We start from the raw sequence: 22,022 nt of genomic DNA, 5'->3' as shown, positions 1-22,022 counted from the left end.
TATTGAAATACTATGATTGGAAAGAATAGAGCAAAAAAGGGAAGCGCCCGAATCTGACATCTTGTTGTTTTATTGCTTATAAATCACATTGCTTATAAATCTACTTCTTTGACATGTACCCAAATAAGCAACAGATAAAAATAATTATAGTGCACATTTGTACATGAGCAATTTGCTTGGAAAGTGCAGCGATATTGCATTTGCTGTATCTTGAAAAGCACAGGATTGTTTTGGACCAGTGCTGTCACGCAGCTCAGACCCCAACTTGTGAAATTTCATACATAGGATGTGGTTATGTTCAAAGAATTGGGCCTCTGGAGAAAAGCTTCTTATTTTGGCTTTTCAGGTAACTCTGATTTCTTCCTTTCCTTTTTTTTTTGGAAAGCTCAGAAGAAAAGGCTGTTCTATACACCAGGAACAATATCATGCTGTGAAAAGTCATTGAAACTGTTATTACATCCTTATGCAAGTAATTTTTATTCTCAACTGAAAATCTGAATGTTGAAACAATGATTAAGAGACCAGTGCCAAGCAAACTTATTAGTGACTAAACCCTCTTGAATATAGCAGGGTGTGGAAACATGGAGCTTGAAGGGATCCAAAGGGTCATCTACTCCAACCCCTACAAAAATCAGGAAAACTACATTTACCTCATGGCCCCAAAGAAAGCGCTCCCCCCTCCCCATTGGTTTTTTGAGTAAACATGTTTAGGATTCCTGTGCACACTGAAATATGCTTTTCTTTCCACATTGGATGAGCTCCAATTAACCATGAGTTTCTTCTTCTGAAAAGCACCAAAAAGCTGCAGACAGAAAGCATCTTTTATTATACCACTGCTTAGTATATACTTTTTAAAAGTCTGATACAAGTATTAATGTTTTCCGTTTGTTTAATCATTTCCCTCAGTCCTATGAAAGTGCTGGCTTTTCTATGGTTAGCTCTAAGAATGTTGGTAAAATACAGTTCTCACACAAACATATGATACTATTTGAGTTTGGAAAGTTTGCTAAACATACAGTGCTTACTTACAGTTTTAACATTTGACAATAGATCTGTGGGAGATATTCTTTGAAATGTGTATATATATGAACATATGGTATTGAGACAAACAGGTTATTTTTCAAAGAAGCTGTGATGAAGTGTTATCACTTGAAGTAGAATAAATAAATCTTAATAGCTAGCAGACTCTGCTCATTTACTTGGCCAGGTTTTTTTTCCTGGTGTCTCCTGGAGAAACCATGAGGTTCCAATGTTTGTCCATTTTAAAATTTCGTAATCCGCTTTAGTTAACCTGCACAGGAGCAGAAATGTTACTGTAGATCTATGTTAAGTTTGGAAAAGTAAAAGTAACTTGAAGTAGCAGGTAATAGTGGAAGGGTAGAAGATGTGAGAACTGTGTAGGGATGAAAAATAAAGCTACACAAGTGATTAATTAAAAAGCAGGGCCTTCAGTAAGTAGTCTTCCAGAAAAAACTGCAAGAACCGCCTGCAAATACTGAACATACAGAATATCTGAGCGACTTGTCCCGATCAAGTAAGGCACTACACTTGTTTCTGGGAATAGAAAACTATTTCATTTGCCATATGTTTAAAATCGCTCCCCCCAGCCCAGCCCAGCACTATTTGATATTCAGCTCCACACGCTGACCCATTGAATTTGTTGTAATGTTGGATTAAAATGAAAGCAGTAGAGCACTAAAGCTCAGTATGTTTTTTCCATCTCTTCTCTCACAACTACATCAAAACTAAAGGATAAAATAAAACAAGCCTCTTTGGAGCAGGGAGAAGACTGTTTAAGAGATGTGGATGGATTAAGCTCTCCCCCCCCCACCCCCCGGGCCTTCATTCATTGAAAAATGTGAACAGTTTTCTTTAGTTTTGATTTAGATTGATACCTTGCACTTCCCTTTTATAGCCAATGCTATTAATGAAAACAATGTGTGTGAATAATGAAGGCAGCAGTGATCTGTCCACACATAAGGGAGCCCTGCTGCCTTGCTAAACCTTCTCTTTTCTTGGGCTCTCCTTTCGTATCCCCCAATACCAAGTCTTTATAGCTGAGTTCGCAGGATGAAAAGAGAAATCTCCCCCCCCCCCCTACACACACACACTGTTACAGAGACCCAGAGACCCAGGTCAGGTTTTTACAGCATCCAGTTGGGAGCTTCATGGACCTATGGTTTTGAAAGAGAACATTAATTTTGAATAAAACAAGAAGAAAATGGGAGATCAGAAATCCTGGTTAATTAAGGATTTTCTTAATAAATGTATTAGCTTTCTCTGTATCCCTTTTTAATACGTTAGCATTATGCTTGAAAACATTTGGGGACAAATTTGCTTTCATGTAGTATTCAACCTTTTTGATCAACAGAGCACTTAACCTGTGTAAATACTATATAACCTTTTTATTTATTTTATTCAGGCTTTACTGCAGTCCTGTAACTGTACAAAAGAGGCTTCTTTTTGCTCTAAAATATTTTGAAAACATTTTAAATAGAATGAATGAAAACATGTATTAATCCAAGCTCTGACTCTGAGATGAGTCTGAAGTTCTTACTGTATACTTGGTTAAAAAATTAAGACTCGCTAGAGCGTGTAATTCTCTGTGTTCAGTGATGAGATTCTGATGTAAAAGAGTGTCGATCCGTTCTAGCAGCCTTCCACAGCCGCGTTGTAGGGATACAACTCTCTCTCGTCAGGCTAGAAATGTCAACGGCATGGCACCCAGAATTAATTTGGCGTTGCTGTATAAAAGTGATTGTTCAGCAGTTTGGGTTCTGCATAACCATCTGTATTTCATGGTACCCTCTATGGATAGAAGACGGTATCTGCTCACACAACATGCTCAGATTTGTCGATGCTACTGCGTGGGTTTTTAAGAGTCAGTCTAGGATCACTTTGTCCCTGGGCTATGGTTGCTATTAAAAACCCTCACAAAGCTATTTTGGTTAGTCATTCATGACTCAGCGGTATGGAAAACAAAGTGTGTAACATTGTTTTCTTAAGTGTGCTACTCAGGGTTAGTTGATAGTGGCAGCAAAATGCTTCTTAAGCACTCTGTTTAGTAGCTGCAGTTTTCATGAGCCTAGTATTTCAGGGAGGTGCCCCCATTCTTTTGTTTAATGTTAGGCGAGCAGAAGAAGCTTAAAATATCCTCCTGAGAGCTCAGGAATGTAAAGCTTTGTTGAGTAGTGGGCTCCTGAGCTCTTTTTTGCCCCTTTCATCATTCAGGAACATTTTCTTGGGATTATGGAAATAAACACGTTTAGCATTTGTATCACCGTTCAGTATTCAGGCATGCTGACACTTTGTCCTTAGTAAGTTGCTTATATTAATCGTCAGTGCTGGAGTAAACAGTTAAAGTTTTAAATTAAGGTTCTGTAACACCCAGCACGCATGAGGTGGCACGTCTTAGCCTAAGCCACATGGTAAATCTGGGGCATGTATGAAATACATAGACATTCTTCCCTAGTAAACAATAAATATGTAATATAATTATTTAATTTAAAAAAATGCTGAACTTCTAGATGAGAAGGTACTGATTGGATATAAGTATTATAAAAAATCCAGAGTTTCTGTTACGCAAAGTATGCACACATGTACACTATTTAACCTTTTGTTGTAGGGAATGAAAATTTCATTTTGTATTCCTGGCTCTTGCAGCCCAATTTTAACTATGTTGAATTGCATTATAAAGTTGCAATTTTAGGATTATTTACTCAGAAGTAAACTCCTATGAGTTCACTGTGAGATATCTAGAGTAGCCTTGGTCATCTGTGGCCTGTGGATTACCTCTGCAAAACTGTTAAAAAGCAACTTAGTGGCAACCACAAAAAAGTCACCGTGATTATCGAAAGTTTCAGAGCAGTCATTTGCTTTTACAGTTTACCAGAGTAGACCCCAATGCCTTCATTGCCTTCTGTTCTGGTAGAGGTTGTGTGTGCTGGAAATCGGTTTCCTCCACTTTCTGTTAGTTGGGGACAACAGCTTTATCCCCTCTTGATTATGTCGGTGTCATTTCTCTCTCAAATCATAACTCACATTTTAATAAAAGCTGTTTACATATTTAATTCCTGGTTGTTGAAAATAAACCTATTACAGTCACATTTTTGTTCTCATCTTTTCTTACAATTAGGATGCCCTTTTTAAACAGTTTAGCTGCTTGTGTTATGGTTTTAAACTCATGTGGAAGGGAATTCCACTGAAATTAGTGGAACGTGTTTCCATGTAAATTGAGGTGTTAGAAATATGGAGTCAAACGCTGGTATAGCTCCTACCAGCAATGAAGCAAAAAGATGCTTCGGGGCCGTTTCAGCATTCCATTCGTTTTTCAGTTGAACCGTGAAACAGTGCAAGAGACCAGTAACAACAGCATTATGTTAACATTTTCAGCTCTTGTGGGAGAGGCAAGTCAAAACCATAGCATAAAACCAAAGACATGACTAGTTTAGCTTTTAAGACAGCCCCATTTGTTTCGGAGAGGTGAAGATTGCTGTAATTGCGGCAGAGAAATTCTGCCCGCTGGGGGGTAGTGCACACCGCAGAAAAGCTCTTTCCAGGGCCTGCACGTCTGGTTTTTTTTAAATGCTGCTGTCCAGTTTCTCTGCTTTAATCACAAAGGTTTCTGGCGAGAGAACGGTTGAGGATTCCAAGGGGTGGGGGGAAGGAATCCACTGTGCAAAAAGCATTTTACTTCTAGCGGTGACTTCATTCTGTTGAACTTGTTTCCCGGGGGAAATGTGCTTTTAAACAATTCAATGATCTCTTCACTATTTTAAATAAGCTTTGGTGTAAGAAGGTGCACACAATACTTTAAGGGATAAAAAGGCCTCAGAACTGGAAAGCAACAGTCAAAGTTGAAAGAAACTTTTTAAATGCAATCAATGAATGAAATTTCATTCAGTAGAAAGAGAGGAAATTCTTTTTCAGTGTTATATCCAGTAGTCTCAAATATGGCATCTACAGTGCTGGAAAAGTCATGTTACTTTAATTTTTAAAGTGGTAACCTCTCTAGATAAAGAATCAACAGGACCTATTGGTAAGAAAAAATGCACAGCAGCCTGGCTTCAGCGGCACATGTAATGTATTCCTTTAAAATGATCTGGATAAAGATTTGTTACGAATTCATATACTTCTTACTGCTTGGGTAATACAGCCTCATGTAGGAAACCAAGCAAGAAGTAATTATATGGAAGTCTGATAGACCTCAAATCTCAATTAAATTTTCTCAGTGTTTCACTTAGTAGTAAAAGAACTGAGGACTTTGACTGCTTAAGTAGAAGAAATGAAACCTGAATTTCTTCCCTAGTTATGCCTTGCATAACTTAATTATGGCGATAATTTTAATTGTGCTGTGGGTTTGTAAGCATTATAAAGACAAACACATACAAGTCAGTCCCTTCTTGCTAATGTCTGGAAAAAAATTATCCGTGGATAATGCTGTAGGTGTCATATATAACACCATGTCTCTATTTGGAGCCCTTACAACAACTTTATGACTGCAGTAATTCCTGTAATCATAAACTTTAAACCCAGCACTTAATTCAGAGCGTAAATGGTTTATTTTTGTGGTTTCACATTCTAAAGTTAAACTAGAGTACAGGATTGTATTGTGTGTGTAGCATGTTCTAATGGCCTTTATTCATTTCCCATGTCTCTTACATCTATAAACCACAATTTTTCAGCATATTCAAACTAATAAATACTGATAAACAACAACAAAAAACACAATACGTATGCATATAAAGCAGTCATAATGAAAAATTATACAATACAAGTAATACTTATGCTACACATCTCGTTAAAAACTAGTTTTTGTCAGATAAATTAAATATGATACAGGATAACATTACAAAAATGTTCAGCCCCAACGTGGAGAAGAATTTTAAAACAAGACTTAAAATACTGAGCAGTTACGCTAACGTTTCCTTTTGTAAAACACTTTTTAAAGTGGGCCTGTTGCATATTTACACTATTTGAAACCATTTTATTATGCATTCCAACCTCATACTTGCTTTTAAATATTAATTGCAGTATTTTGTTTATAATTAAAAATGCATAGTGACATATGAGATTAAATTTCTGAGACTGAACATCAAGACATCAAGGAACAAAGTATCTCTCCCCACCCCCCCAAAACCCAAGCCCTAATGTACAATACAGTTACACCATATAGATTGCTTTAAATATTAACTATGGCAGCAGCCCTTGTCCCATCCCCTGGTCTTTTGTTGTAAAGCTTAGCTCCTCGGGTTTCCTGAGATTTATTGGCTTTTGTTATGCAGGTCACATACTGCATTTGGCCAAACAGAGGACTTTTGGCTTGATGTTGAGAGAAGAATATGTTATGGGATGTACGGGATTTAGCATTACAGACGTGTGGAATAGCAATACAGGCTTTAAAGCCTAGGTGTAGCTGTTTGTATGTTCTTCCCAAAGATTTATAAAAGTTCCCTCAACATCTTAGTTTGCTGTTCCTGGACAGGAGGCTTCTTTTGTGAGAGGTTCTTTCATAGTCATAAAATGAATATCAAGGGAACGGGCTACGTACACAGCACTGGCCCCACTGGCAAGGGCGCCGCTTGAATTCTGGTGTGCTCGCTTGCTTTTGACGAGCGCACAATGGCAAAGTCTGCCGTTTGCTTATTTAGACAGGAATGCCTTCAGAAGCAAAGAGCTGGATTTCTTTGGACACTTTGCTTTCGATCCTGAGCCACTTTTTATAACCTCCCCTTACTCCGTGTGTTTTAACTGCCGAGCTATTTATCTGCCTGTATTGCTTCTTTTGCATAGCAGGGGAGGTTTAAATACAGTTCCTTCCCATTTCTTAATGCCGTCCCTCAGTCTGTTGTGCTGAATGTTACGTGTCTTGGTGGGGAAAGCAAAGATCAAACTTGTGTGCAAACGAGAAGAAAGGAATGAAAGCACTTACCAGCAGGCTGAAGTAGGGAGAAATGATAAAGAAATCCCACTTAGAAATGCAGAGCAGCTGTAATTCCACTAACGGTTGTAAAAACTCTCCATTTCAGATTCCACAGTCAAAAAGCAGCCGCCGCTCTTGCCAGGCGCTTTCACTACATCCAGTCGCTTCTCCCTCACCGAGGAGGAGTGCGAGGGAAAGCAGCGCTCCCGTGGCGTGCAGGCAGCCCAGCTCCACAGCCTGAAGTTAAAGCTTTCACCCAGCAGTGGTTGGATAAAGGGGTGATGTCATAAAGGGGCAGGCCTTGGGCTCTTCTTCAGTCAAGCCACTGGATAAGCAGGCTGCCAAAAGCAAACCTTGTGGGCGCCAGAGGGCGCTGGAGGTGGCAAATCCCGGCTTGCCTGCCAAAAAACACTCAGGGGTGTCTTGCTGCTCTCAGGGTTTCAGAGAGATGCGTAGTAAAACATTCCAGGCCTCTTCACACCAACTGCTGACCAATTGGCTGCCTAAATGTATGAAGAGTAATAAGAATAAATCGGAATCTTTGAGATTCGTTTTGCTTGACCCTCCAATGGGGAACTGCTGGAGACTCCACCAGCAGAGACTGGGACATAAATCTTCCGATGACAGCCCTTTTGTGTCACCTTTGTAGTAAAAAGACAGATTGTGTGAATATTTTAAAACTAGCATTATATCCAACATTTGCCTGCAACAGAGATCACTCCTGCAAGCTGATGTCGAAGCTGATGGGTTTTCTCCCCTGACCCCAAAGTGAGTACTTTGAGCAGTAAACTGGTGTTTACAAATGTTAATTTTTAAGAATAGTAAACTAATAGCCGTGATACTAGGGCTTCTACTGGAACAGTGTGTGGCTCTGTATCTTCTTTATTTGGCTGGCATGCAGCAATTCCCTGCTCTGCTGTTATCCCTAGAAGTCTGTGACATTGCTTGGCAGAGACTACAGGCTGTGTTTGGAAATTCTGATTAGAGTAGATAAAACCTTGTGGATGCTCATGTCTGCTTATCTCAAATGATAAGACCGTTTAAAATATTTGGGGGCTTCTTTGCAGTTTAGCTGTCTTTCTACTAGTAGTATATTAACAAGCAGCGGGAGGGGGAGTACAGTTTGCATTTCTCAGTGTCTAAGTTTCCCTCAGCATTTTTTATCTCACCTTTGTGCTTCTGGCACAGCAGCCTGGTGCCTTGTGTCCGAGAGCAAGACTCGGTGCTATCAGAGTAAGCGCCTGATAAGGACGGGCCTGACCTCAATTGTTCGCCGATTGCACTTTTTGTTGGCATCAGAGGACAGAAGGGCCAAGCCCAATTAGGTTCACAAGAGATCTGGTCATTTAAGACTCTTGTGACTATGGAAATCATTAGGAACCTAAGAAATTGGGGGGATAAAAAAGGTGGAAACATTTAACCCCGTCCTTTTCTAGTGTCACTATCCGTTTGCGTCAGTGGAGTAGACAAGGTAGTTGGGTATGCTTGGATTACTAGAGTTAATTGTAAATTGCAATTTAGAATCTCGCTACTGTTGTTATTCTGCAAAGATGATCCGTCCATCTGAACCATTCAACAGTTTGTAGTGCATACCTCTACGTGAGTCAGTGGAAAGTTCATGGAAGGTGTGTAGAATGCACGTTCAGCTATCTCAGCCTATGAAGCCTAGCCCAGTGTTTAATGCATCAGCTAGAAATGTAACAAATCTTCTTGAACAATTCCAAAGGGGCTTAGAGAAATTATTAGATTTTACCTGGTTGCAGCTGCCACAGCATTCTAAGAAGGGGGTGAAAAGTCTATTATCAGATGCCTCTTGCGTCTCTGTCTGTATTATTTAGGCTTTTAAAACACCTGTTTGAGGATATGGCTAAAGCTGTTCTTCCACAAAAAGGGGCAGGTTGAACAAAAGTCAGCATAACGCTTGTGGGAGAACATGTGGGAATAAAAGCTTGTAGTGGAAGCGTAATGTATATTAGACTAGTAAGTGATTTCTGCATCAATTTAAAAAGTAACAATAAAGTAACAGATGGATAAAAGTCTGTTGGAAAATGGTTTCTCTCGAGAAACCATTCAGATCTTACAACCCAGAAATCTTTTAACAAAATTGCCTTCTGCGTAAACGACCTTCACGAAAAGGCCCAAAGCGAAACCCCTGCACCAGCGCACTGCCAGGGCCTCTCTCTCGCCTGGGTCCGGTGCGCTCGCCCAGCAGCCACAAAACACCCAGCTCTGAGCACAGCAGTTGCACCAGAGTCCACAGCAACCATGCTGCAACCCTCCACCAGTCATCGATCGCCATGCCGTTGATGTCCTTCCTGTGTCAGCCATGTGTGGAAGCAGCCAGCCAACATGCTCCAGTGCAGGCAGGCCTCCCTGATATGCCAGCCCACCACCACAGTTGAGGTTTCGTACCATTAAACTCTATTGCTTGGGATGGACCACACGTTCTGATGGATTGCTCCACATGCCAACGGTTGTGGTTGGCCGTCCCTGAGCACGGTCCCTTCTGCTGCGTTCAGGGGGTTCAGGACTGCCTCCTGTTCCTATTCAGCCCAGTGACATCTGCTCTGCATCCCTTCCTGCCCCTGTCATGCAGGTTAGTTGGTTTATAAGACACCAGCGACTATCAGAGTCCTGCTTAGCCTGAGGAGCGTTCCTTGTCCCAGGGAGCACAGCTGTGCAGGCAGAGGAGGCGGCCTTCAGCTCCCTCCCATGGAGTCCTGGGGTGAGGACAACTGAGGCTGATCAGGAGCAGGTAAATTAATTCCTACTATTCCCATGACAATTTCTACTAAACCCCATTCAGAGACGTGGCTATGAAACCATCCCTGCATTTGTTGAATAGCATCCGGCATAGGGTTCTGAAGGAGAGGCAGATGGGTGAGACTGCCGCTTGTCTTGTCCCAGCAAGGCTTCTGTTCCTTTGCAAGTTATGCTAACAGACCACAGCCTCACAGGTAGAGCTGCTGTTATCACTGCATGCCCATCAGTGCCTCGGCTGTGCTGGCCAAACAGCTGTCTGCCTGTCAGCTTGCAGTGGTGCCATTCACCCAGCAGATCAGATATGTGCACTGCACACTGGCCATTGCAGCTGCTGCTACTGCACTGGGAATGGAGTCCATCCTGCCTGCTATGGGACACAGGGATGATCATGAGTATTATTTCACAGTAGCACCAGACCAGAAGTGTAGACCTCTGCACGTGGCGCTCTTGCCCCAGACACCTCCCCCGGCTTTCTCACCTGTTGAGCACACTGTTGCCACTGTGCCACTGCTTCCTCGTCTCTTGCTGGAAGTGGTCTTGGAACTGTGCCCGCACATTCTGCTGGAGGTGTTCCTTGGGGTGCTGATCCTGCACTGTGCACCATAAGTAGCAAAGGTTTGAGTGCCTGACATCGTGCTCCTGGCCCACTGAGAATTGCGGGTATTATCTGTGGGAAGCTTGCGGAGGGCTTTCTGCACTTACTGCTAGCCACTATTGAGGGCTGTTGAGGCAATACACAGAGTGGGTTTGGGGGGGAGGTAGAATAATTTGTCGCAGCCACAACTTGAAGCAGGGGACCCCCCTCCCCTGCTCAGCTGAGTGGGGTAGACTGACCTTCCATCCCTGTTACAGAAGTCGAGGCTCCTCTTCGGTGTTTCTGTCTATTGTGGCGTAGCACTAGGGGTTCTGAGCAGAGGAGTGGGGCCGCCAGTGTCTGTCTCTTCCTTGACTGTTTGTGTGGAGAGCCTGTTCCCTTCCGTTGAGGCTTGTGTAACTGCATTGATTGAGCCAGTGTGTTAATTCTGACTTGCATGTTTTCCCCCAAAGGTGGTATTTCTTCCTTTTGATGACCGTTAGCTGCCCTGGACCAGATAAAGCAACATGGCCGTGCTGCAACAGCTGTTCCAGTCTTTAAGAGGCCCAGAAAAACAGCCAAGGTAGCAGCAGCAGCAGCAGCACGTGGTGCAGCAGTAGCATAGCGGGGGGCACGGCCTCTCCTGCCTTGCCAGTGCACTGTGGCTGCTGCGGTAGCTCTGGGACCTTCTTTTCCTCCTGCAAGAAAGAGCACTGCAGCCGCGCCTCAGGCAGATCTCCTGTCCTTTTGCAGCTGTACTGGGATTTTCCCTCCCAGCCTAGGGGAAGAGCCTGGTGGCCGGCCAGGGGCAGGAAACGCCCCCAGGGCTACACGCCCTCCACCCCCAGGGCTCTTGCTTCTTGGCCAGGCAAGTAAGGGAATATTTCATTTGCATCCTTCCACGAGTGTATTGTGTTATTAAATAACCTTCTGGATGGGGATATCCATTAATTTCAAAATGAATTCGAAAAATTGGAAAAAGTCGGGAAAATGGACAAACTAACAAATTGACCAGCGAGATCCTTTAATTCCTGTGGCCTGGCTGCCGGGTTCAGAGAGTGCAAGTGGCGCTCAGAGGCGGGGGTGGGTGGGGGGAGTCAGGAGAGATGAAACTGACAGCAACGTTTCCCCAGCCCTCATAGTTACCCCCGTCATAGGAGCAGAAGGAAAGCCTCACCGTCTTATAACCGGGGCCTGGGGCCACGGCTGAGGCGTTGGCCCTCCTAACCTGCCCCTCCTAACTGCCCGTATCCCGCTGTGCCTGCCAGGATACGGTCACTAGGCCTCCCTCCCTGTCTGCACTTTATGGCCCTGTTAGAGCCTCTATCTGAAATTGGTGGTAGATGCCTTTTGCATTTATGGGGGTTTGATGTAAATTTAACTATTTATGGCCTTATATTGTTGTGACCCGGCCCGAGCCTGCTTGTGGGGAGAGTGGGCTATAAATGGAATATAATGAAATGGAAATGAAATCCTTTGGATACATGTCTTGCTTTTCACCATCTTTTTTCCTAATCTTGCTGCTGGCTCAGCGGCTTGAGGAACCTTTTTTGATTCTGCTGAAGCAGCCTCTCATATTTCCCCCCCCCCTCTTGTTCTGAACTACTCCTTTTCCCTTTGAGGTGGTGCTTTTCTGTAGCTAATACCTAGTCCTCGGGGGAGTTCGATCAAGCCCTCCCATGGTGTGTCTTATGTAGTTAAATAAGAGATGAAGGATGAGGTGTTGAACCTGTCCCTGGGGCTAGGGCAGCACCCAAGGAAAAGATGACTCCCTGGGGCTCCCAAATAACAACTTTGCCTTCTCTGCTTAGGGTACCGAATATCTTCCTCTGCCATGTGACAATTTTAATTCCCTATATAACGCAGGCCCTTTCTTTCATGTTTCTGAAATTTTCTGGGTGTGATGCTGTGAGTGAGTGGTAGAAGACGTAACAGTTTCCTCCAAGATGGATGGAAAACAAAATTATACCAGGTATCTCCTGTTGAAACCAAGGAAAATGAAAACAGGTTAATGGAAATAACAAATGACATTTAAAATTAATGAAATTTATGAAACAAAAATGGGGGGGAGGATTGCACACTATTCTTACTGGGTGACAAATTGGATAGTGTACCCAAATGCACAGGGAGTGCTCGTCTGTGTTTAGATGCTACGTATCTGCAGTGCGTTGGTTTTGGTGTGCTGTATGTTTTGAATCTGCCTCCCCGTTCATGTTCTGGTGCAGCTAGAAACACGGAAACAGGTTTTAAAAGTGACACTTTCACTGGACCACAATGTCTGTGCTTTGATTTCTCCACGTAGGTGGAAGGAGCGGGAGCTTGCCCTCTTGACTGATTGATTTAAATTCAATTAAGCCTCAACACACCAGAGGCAACTTACTAAAAACAATATTAAACTATTAAAATACCAGCATTCAAGTAAAAATTTTCCTGGATTTCAGTAAAGCTTTTGATAAGGTTCCCCATGACATTCTGATGGGCAAACTGGAAGACTGCGGACTGGACTATAGGACAGTTCAGTGGATAGGGAACTGGTTGGAGGACCGCACTCAAAGAGTGGTGGTCAACGGCATTTCATCAGATTGGAGGGAGGTGTCCAGTGGGGTGCCGCAGGGCTCGGTTTTGGGCCCAGTACTTTTCAATATTTTTATCAATAATCTGGATGAAGGGGTAAACGGGCTACTCATTAAATTTGGTGATGATACCAAATCGGGAGGAGTAGCGAGAAGGTAGATATTCTGGAGAAGTGGGCAGTTGTGAATAAGATGCAATTCAACATAGAGAAGTGCACAGTATTACATCTGGGCCACAAAAATGTGAAGCACAAATACAGGATGGGGGGTACACTTCTGGGTAGTAGTGTATGCAAAAGAGATCTTGGAGTAAGAGTGGACTGAAAACTAAATATGAGCAGTCAGTGTGATGCGGTGGCAAAAAAGGTTAACTCAGTCTTGGGTTGTATCAAAAGGGCCATTGCATCGAAATCGCAGGAGGTCATAGTCCCTCTCTATACTGCCCTGTTCAGGCCGCGCCTGGAGTGCTGTGTGCAGTTCTGGAGGCCTCACTACAAAAAGGATGTGGACAAAATCAAGAGGGTGCAGAGGAGAGCGACGAGGATGATCAGGGGTCTGGAGACTGAGCCCTACGAGGAAAGGCTGAGGGCCTTGGGAATGTTTAGTTTGGAGAAGAGGAGGTTGAGGGGGGACATGATTGCTCTCTTTAAATATTTGAAAGGCTGTCATTTGGAGGAGGGTAAGGAGATGTTCCAGTTGGCAGCAGAGGGTAGGACCCGAAGCAACGGGCTTAAATTACATGCAGAAAGGTACCGGCTGGATCTTAGGAAAAACCTTTTCACGGTCAGAGTAGTTCAAAGGTGGAATCAGGGGCCTAGGGAGGTGGTGAGCTCCCCTTCAGTGGCAGCTTTCAAGAAGAGGCTGGATGAATATTTGTCAGGGATGCTTCAGGCTCATCCTGCATTGGGCAGGGGGTTGGACTAGAAGGTCTGTGTGGCCCCTTCCAACTCTGCGATTCTGTGAAAAATAACTAAAGTTGCCCAGTGCAAAACTGAATTTGAAAATCATTGTGGTGTAGTGGTTAAGAGCGGCAGGACTCTTATTTGGAGAACCAGGTTTGATCCCCCCCCTCTCCTCCGCTTGAAGCCAGCTGGGTGACCTTGGGTCAGTCTCAGCTCTCCAGAGCTCTCTCAGCCCCACCCACCTCACAGGGTGATTGTCATGAGAATAATAGCAACACACTTTGTAAACCGTTCTGAGTGAGCATTAAGTTGTCCGGAAGGGCAGTATATAAATCTGTTGTTGTTATTGTTCTCCCAATTAACATTCTTACTGGGTATTTGGGGTAGAGTGAAGATATGAATCACTTACCAGTTTATGCAGTTGTCACCTCTTTTACTCAAGGGGTGTCCTGACAAGTTCGTGACGAACAGGAGATGGGGCTGCATCTATTCCTGCGCTGTAGCATCACTAATTTTATCACTCAAAACTCCATCTCCATTGGTTTTATTTTATTTGATCTTGGCTCTTCTTTCTCTGATTCAATGAATTGGCAACTCACAGATCTGTAAAACCCACAAATCCAGATTCTTAATGAAATCTTGCTTGAAAAATGTGTTGCTACCTGACTTCTGACTCTGTGGAGTTTCATTTTCCATCTTTTTCCTTTGCCACGGTAGACAGAATTCGACTCTTCAGTTAGAACTGAAATGTTACCTTTATCATTTTCCGTGACTGTTGCAGCCAAAAAAAAAAACTTCACTAAATAGCACTATCACAATTCACTGAAGAAGCCAACCAGAGCTGACGAGAGAGTTTCAGTGACTAAGAGTTTCACAGTAGTAAGTAATAACAGTAACAATAATAAGTAATAAGAATCTTGTTTTCCATTAGGTAAGGGGATGGGGAACAAACAAACCCTTAGCAGTAGATTAGAAGGCCACAGAACTTTTTATGCTCGGTGTTAACTTCACTGAGGCGTTAGTACATGGAACTGAAATGCTTATCTGACTTTTGCCGAACTAAGGGATGCTTCTCAGTTCTTGAAACATATTACAGGTAGCTGCATTGATCATGAGCAAAACCCTGAATACAGAAGCCGCATAATATCTCCTCAGCGTTTCGCCCAAGAAAGACCACGGCCTGAAGCCTCCAGTCCACTTCCCCGTGACCCTTCCAGCCTGATGAAGAGTTCTGGAGACCTCAAAAGCTTCCTCACCCTTTTGTGTCATTTTGCTTGTTCTTAATAAATGTGGTTTGTGGCTTTTGTGTTGGATTTCTTGACACTTGAAATCTCGTCTTTAGAGATGTAAAACTTGGAATGTTGGCATTTATGCACCTGTATCCGTTCCCCACTTCTGTGGAACATTTTTTGGAGTTCTGTTGAGTAGGCGTGTTTTCTGGGAAACAGATATTAGCCGAGGTGTTCTCTCTTATTCCCTCCCTCCCGTGGCTGTGTCATGGGATATTAATTCCATATAGTGAAAGCTCAGATCAGGAATCCTGTGGAGTCAATGCCTGTTAATGGAGAGAAGCTCATGTGTTGCAGGGGGAAGTGACCTCCTTGCACACTGGAGCTCATTGACATCTAACGGGCATTCATGTTTCTTTCTGGCTGCGTACAGTCCTGTTATAGTTCATACACTCAAATAAGTTAGCACATGAACAAGTGAGAGCTACATGAATGCTTGTCAGTATCTGCTTTCAGGAAGGCAAATGAAGAAGCATTAGACAGACTGACATGAACTTGAATGCACTTTGAGCGTGAGCTGGACTTGGATCATAGACCTCCGTTGAATCCCTCTCGGCCATGACGGCCGCTGTGTCTGGCCTTGGGGATGCCCCTTCCTGCCTGCTAGCACTACCTACGAGATTGTTGTGAGAATCAAAGGACACTATCTTGTCTCATAGCGTGTGTATGGGCCAGGAAGTTGAAGCCAACTATGTTACCTACATGATTTATTCTCAGACTCGTTCTTTAGTATGCCCTTCATAGTTTGACTTTTCTAATTAACAATTTTAATAATTTAGCAAAGCTAGATTGGAGCAATGAGAATTTTGATAGGGAGAATTGCTGAAAATTGATGTGATTTGACCATACTGGAATAGGAGAAGGTATAGAGTTAGGCTGGGATTCACAGCAAGGCCAGGACTAGTTTTTGCTTAATCAGATTCTAGCTGATAAAACAGAGACAAGTTGTGTGGAACATTTACGGTTGTGCTGTGTGCTGTGGCACAACTGTTTTGATGAGTCTTCCTTGCTGCTCTGCCCCCTCCCCCCCCCCGATTATGTACTTGGAAAAAGGATAAGCACTTTGATGCTTGAAGGCATGTAGTGAATAAGGCAGGTATACGAGGCATTTCGCCTTCTGATCCATCAGTGGCAGTAGCCATTGTCAGAGACGGTCAGAGACGGAACGGGTGATTCTTCTGGCTGAAGAGGACAATTCCTCTGTTCCTGATCAGATCAGCATTTTATAATTGGCTTCTAAACAGTGTTATTTCCAGCACGTTAAAGGCTGTTGTGGCATCAGTGTCTTCCTTTCTTAGTTGCTGTAGAAAGATTACTACCTGACTGTCTCTTTTCCTTGGGAAATAAGAATAGAAAAAGCAGTTCAAAGTATCTCTGTTGGGCCTTGGTTCTGTGAAATAGAGTTGCCTAAAATGTGATCATACCAGAGTACTTTCAAACTATTGTCAAAGCAACAAAAGGTGGCAATGGGTGCTGCGTATCCACAATGGATGCCTCTCCTAAGTGTACTGTGTATTCGGGATGCACGTCGTAGCTTAAAAATGGAAATGCTTGAAAGGATTCTTATAAATGCTATATAAGTAGCGTTCATCTTCAAACATGACCATATCTAAAAGGATATCTGCAGGGTGTGAAAACCTCTCTCCCCCCACCTTATTATTTTGTTAGTGGAAGTAGATTGTGTATTAGTACTATTAAAGATAATATAACATACCTTTATAGTGCGATCTGGAGTTGAAGAAATAGAGAAGTATAATGTAACTGTTGCCTTCCTTTGTGAGAGCCAGTTCTTGTGTTGTGGAAAAGTCCAGCAATATTGCTTTCATCTCACAGTAAATCAGTTCTCCTGGATCTGAATAACCAAACTTGACATCTTGTGTACTGCTTTTTCCCTTCTCAGCATGTGTGCATTTTCCAGACACAAGAAAGGATGCTTGTAAGCTCCGGGAGTTGCTTCGTTGCTCAGTAACAGTATTGCACAGCGTCTATATGGAACGATGGAAAAGAAAACTGGTGTACTTTACCAGGCACAGTCAAAGATGTGGCTCTGAATAGCAGGCAGTAGTGACCCTACATATCACGGATACCTGTGGTGGGACGGGTATGTTTATGCCTGCTTTGGAAACGTCTGGCATCCCAGAAAGCAGCTCTGCCTTCTGATATATCTGACCTCCCATGGTTGTTCATTTGGAAGGTTAATAAGAATATCTATGCACAGGGTTTTTTTTCTGGGAAAAGAGGTGGCGGAACTCAGTGGGTTGCCCTCGGCGAAAATGGTCACATGGCTGGTGGCCCCGCCCCTTGATCTCCAGACAGAGGGGAGTTTAGATTGCCCTCCGCGCTGCTGGAAATCTCAACTCCCCTCTGTCTGGAGATCAGGGGGCGGGGCCACCAGCCATGTGACCATTTTCAAGAGGTTCTGGAACTCCGTTCCCCCGCGTTCCCCCTGGAAAAAAGCCCTGTCTATGCATATTGTGAGGTAGAAGATCTCTGTATAATATATTAAGAAATGGCCGTGCACTCTGTTTGACGTTCCCTCCTGTCTAGGGCTGTCACTGTTGAGTTGGGAGATGCCTGGAGATGTGGGGGCTGTGTTTATGGAGGGGAAGGAGCTCAGAAAGGATGCAGTTATTTATTTATTTATTTATATTTTACTTTATACCCCACCTTTCTCTCCTTTGGGGACCCAAAGTGGCGTTCATCATTCCTGTCTCCTCCATTTTATCGTCACAGTAACAACCCTGAGAGGCAAGTTAGGCTGAGAGAGTGTGACTGGCCCCGGGTCCCCCAGGGAGCCTCCATGGCCGAGGGGGGATTCGAACCTGGGTCTCCCAGACCCTAGTCTGTCACTCTGGCCACTATACCACACTGGCTCTGACGCTAGAGAGTCCACCGCCCGAAGCAGCCATTTCTCCCATGGGAACTGATCCCTGTAGTCTAGAGATCAGTTGTAATCCTGCAAAAACTCCAGTCACCTCCTGGAGGTTGACAAATCAGTTGCTGTCCTTTTAGAGGATTAAAATGTGAAGGCTTTGCATTGTCCTTCAGGCATGCCTCTCTTAATTTTTGCCTTCCACAGGATTGCTTGTCTTCCGTATCTTGTTTACTTACGGTTGTTGCTCCCGTGCTGACTAGCCCAGCCTGCTCCACACGTGCTTCGTTTAGGTGGGTAACCCTGTTGGTCTGTAGTAGAACAGCAGGATTTGAGTCCAGTGACGACTTCGATACCAACAAGATTTTCAGGGTGTAAGCTTTCGAGAGTCACAGCTCCGTTTTTTAGATCTACACAGGCTTGTATCTAGGAAAACTGTAATATGCTCTGTTATATGCTCTTTGGCAATCTTTCCCAGAGCCATATTCTCAAAATACACTGCACTCTTAGTTGCTATAGATATCTCAATTGAAAGCTTTCTTGTCGTTTGTTGCCTGATGCTTTTCACCTACTGTCTCCTCTCTGTTTCTGTGCCGGATGCCTACCTAAGAGAGGCCGAACCGGGCGTGTATGTCTAGCATCATCTATTAAACTGGAAGCCCCAGAACACTTTTTCACTTCAGAGCAATGGGAATTTTTATATTGTAGATCTTCATCCTTTTGCTTAATATTTATAAATTTATTTCTTTAAAAGATTTCAGTGCTGCCTTTCCACCTAAATAGGGTTCCCAAAGAGGGCAAGCTTGAAAACATTCAAACATTAAAACAACATTCAAAATATATAAAATAATTCAATAAAACATATGAACACACAAGATGTCTAACAGTTTTATTTTACAATTCCAGAGCAGCATTCTCTTTGCTTTGTTTTTCTTACAGCTACCACAACTAATTTGTTTGACTGCTTTAAAACCAGGACGTACCGTTTGCGCATGGAATTCTGTGCCAAGTATCCAGCAGCTCTGTTGAAACGTGCACTAGTGGTGAGCAAGGGAAACGCCGGATGCTTTATAAGACGCTGCCCCAGCCCTGGGGTTGTGTTGCAGCCTCTGCTTTGTTGCCCTCGCTCGGTCTCTGGTCATCTGTGGCAAACTTTCTGTCCCATAACAAACTTCATAGAATCTAAGACCTGAGCACCCAGGGAGAAATATGACTTACGGGTTCAGGTTTCTTGTGTTCAGTGATTCGGAGTAAGAGGCTGTGATGTACCGTGGAACCAGGTTATTGTCACTGGGAGCAACCAGAGGGGCTCTGCTTCGACTCCTCTGCTCTTCCTTGATGTGATGGCACTCCTCCTTGCTTTCAGTAGTGCATTTTTGCCGGGCCCTCTTGGCTTCAAGTGGCAAGAAGTCTCCCCCACCATCAGTCCTGCCTCCGTGTCATCAGCTAACACTGTTGTTGGCTGCCGTTTTATGTCTGATATCTCCGAACTATCCTGTCTTGTAGCAGTGAACTTTGGCTATAGAATGAGCCAAATCCTGGAATATCACTTGAAGAACCACGGATGATTCTAAAATTCAGTAGCACAGAATCAACTGAGAGTATGTGTAAAGGGTTGAAGGACTTGCTAAGTGTGATTTAAAACAGTCTTTTATTCTTGGGAGAAAGCTAAAAGCGGTTAGAAAATGCTGCTGGTCTCTTAGAAGCGGGAACCGTTTGAGTTTAAAGCTCTATATGTCAGCAAAATAAAGCCTATAAATCAACCCAAGTAATGGAAGTGTCATTTGGTCCTGAATGCTTACTCCGTGGAAGAAATCATCTCCTGCACTGTGCAACTGCAGACTGGAACAAAGGGAGGCTCCATACGCATCCAGATGAGTGGCTTCGTGAGCACGAGGTTCCACAGGGAAATTAGTATTGACTGGGCGAATTCTGTCACTGTTTGCTAATAATGAAACAACAAAACAAAACAAAAACCTGGGCTCAGTGCAGTGGTTGGATACAATCGGATCCCTCTGGGCACAGGAGAGCCTTCTTTTTTTTTTTTTTACCTCCCTTGCCCTGTCGGGTGCATCTGCATGCATGTGGACATCATGCCAGACTGGTAGGGATATGGATGCAGACATGCATAGAGATGCATAGATCTAGATACAGACAGGAGGTAAAAGTCTGTGCGTGTTTCCTGTAACCCCATCCAGCCTCCCCCTGCTCTGCTTGGTGACATATTGCGAGCCCCAAATTTGTATCCCTCAATTGGCTGGAGGCCTGGAGTTAGGTAGGGGTATGAGAAGTCTGTACAGACCACCAGTCTGTCCCCTGAATGCCACTGCATGCTGGAGAAGATGGGTGGAACTGGCTTCTTTTATACTTGGTGGCTTTGAGTACAGTTGCGCTGGACTTTATGAAGTCTAATGCTATAACATATTCAGCTTTTGTATTTCTAGCAGGCTATGCCCTGGTTGCTAGGGTAACTATTAGCAGAATTTTGCTTTGTTATAACCACATCTATGTTAAAATGTGGGCTGGATTCTCCTCTTACCTCATTGGGCTGTACTGCTTTGGTTAGAGCTGGTCCCTCACTATTTGTGCCATTGTCTGCTCTACATGGTGTTAGGAGTAGTTTATATGTATTTTATTTCTTTCCAGATGATCTGTCCCCAAAACCTGAAAGAGACCATTGTCTGCTGTTCATTGTGTCTGTGCTGGATGGGTTAAGTAAGGGAAACTGAAGTGTGGGCACTGGGAGTCATGACATTGTGTTTTATATTGGAAGCAATGCTGCCCCTCCTATAGTCTGCATAGAGCTAGGATACTATTGCTCCCCCACACACACACACGAGGTGGGAAGGAGAAACCAGGTTGCAGAGAAAGGGCTATAAAACATTTTTATAAGAAATCATAGAGAAGAAAGGCAACAGTTCTTGTGTAACCCTGTTGATAACATTTGTGCCTTTTTGTTCATGCAAAGACATATTCTATGGCATTTGTGCACCATTTCCCCAGCAGATTGGACAAAAGGTAACACAAATCTCATCCTGGTTTCCTTTCCCCTGTTTTCACATTAGGAGAGGGACGTACAGGCAGACTTGGAGAGAGGAAGTCCTGCACAATAGGCGGTGAAGTCGAGCCATTCCCATAATCAGGTTTCTGTACAGCTTATTACCAACTGGTCACAACTAGGTTTTAATTAAATGTAAAGGGATAAAGGACAATAATGTGTGCTAAGAAAAGGGGTTCAGCTTTAACTTTGAATTTCCTGACTTTCATCCCCTCTGTCACTATGTCAATGTAACTTTAAACACAGGATTTTGAGAGGTAATTTCCTTCTCCTGAAGGTTAATAACTGTATTCTCTTTTTACACAAAAAAAAAAATCCAAAGAATGCCTTCTTACCTACTTAATAAATTTAATTCTTGGAGTGGTTAAATGATCAGTAGCCTGAGCAGCAAGATTTTCAGAGCACTTTTTATTCTGTTTTCAAATATACGTGTGTGTGTGTGTGTGTGTGAGAGAGAGACAGCGAGAGTGAGAGATAAATAATACGACAGAGCAGCGTTCTTGCACTGTAGTGAATTTTCATTACTTTCTGGTTTGTCCTGGACAACACTGCCCTCTCTGTTCCTATGCCACCTCCCAAATCTTGTTGTATACTTAGCTTAATGTACACAAGAGCTTCTGTGGTCTAACATAGATCCAAAGGTTTTTGTTTTTTGAATGAAGTAAATATGTTTTAAGTTTTCAATTCAAGACAATCCTGTGAACAGACACTTTGAACTAAGTTTCAGTGCAGTTGTGGGTTGCTTTTTTTAAGTAAGCGTGTTTCGGATTAAGGTGTGAGAAGTTGCTGATAGGCCTAAATTGCCTTTGGGGCAATTATTTCCTGTACTTAGCAAATAGTAAAGCCAAGGACGCAAGAAGTTTAACATGAAAGAGATCCTGTCGTTGATATCCTTGTCAAATGATCATGTTTTTATATTTCTGTCTAAAATTTAAAACAAGATAAGAAAATACATACCTGTTTATTGTATCAGTTTATCAAGTTACAGCGTGTTTCTGAACATAACATGCCTGAAAATTAAATGGAAAAGTGAGATGCCAAGAAAACAGCAGTAGCAAGCCAGACATGA

General features: G+C 43.2%; 1 protein-coding gene across 3 annotated transcripts in view; it reads left to right on the top strand.

Moving 5' to 3' along the window:
• Positions 1 to 22,022, top strand: part of MACROD2 (mono-ADP ribosylhydrolase 2) — a 1,366,388-nt gene that overhangs the window by 142,821 nt on the left and 1,201,545 nt on the right. The window lies entirely within an intron of this gene.

The sequence above is a fragment of the Eublepharis macularius genome, chromosome 1, assembly GCF_028583425.1.
Source record: "Eublepharis macularius isolate TG4126 chromosome 1, MPM_Emac_v1.0, whole genome shotgun sequence".
NCBI lineage: Eukaryota > Metazoa > Chordata > Lepidosauria > Squamata > Eublepharidae > Eublepharis > Eublepharis macularius.
This window is presented reverse-complemented; position numbering and strand designations above follow the sequence as displayed.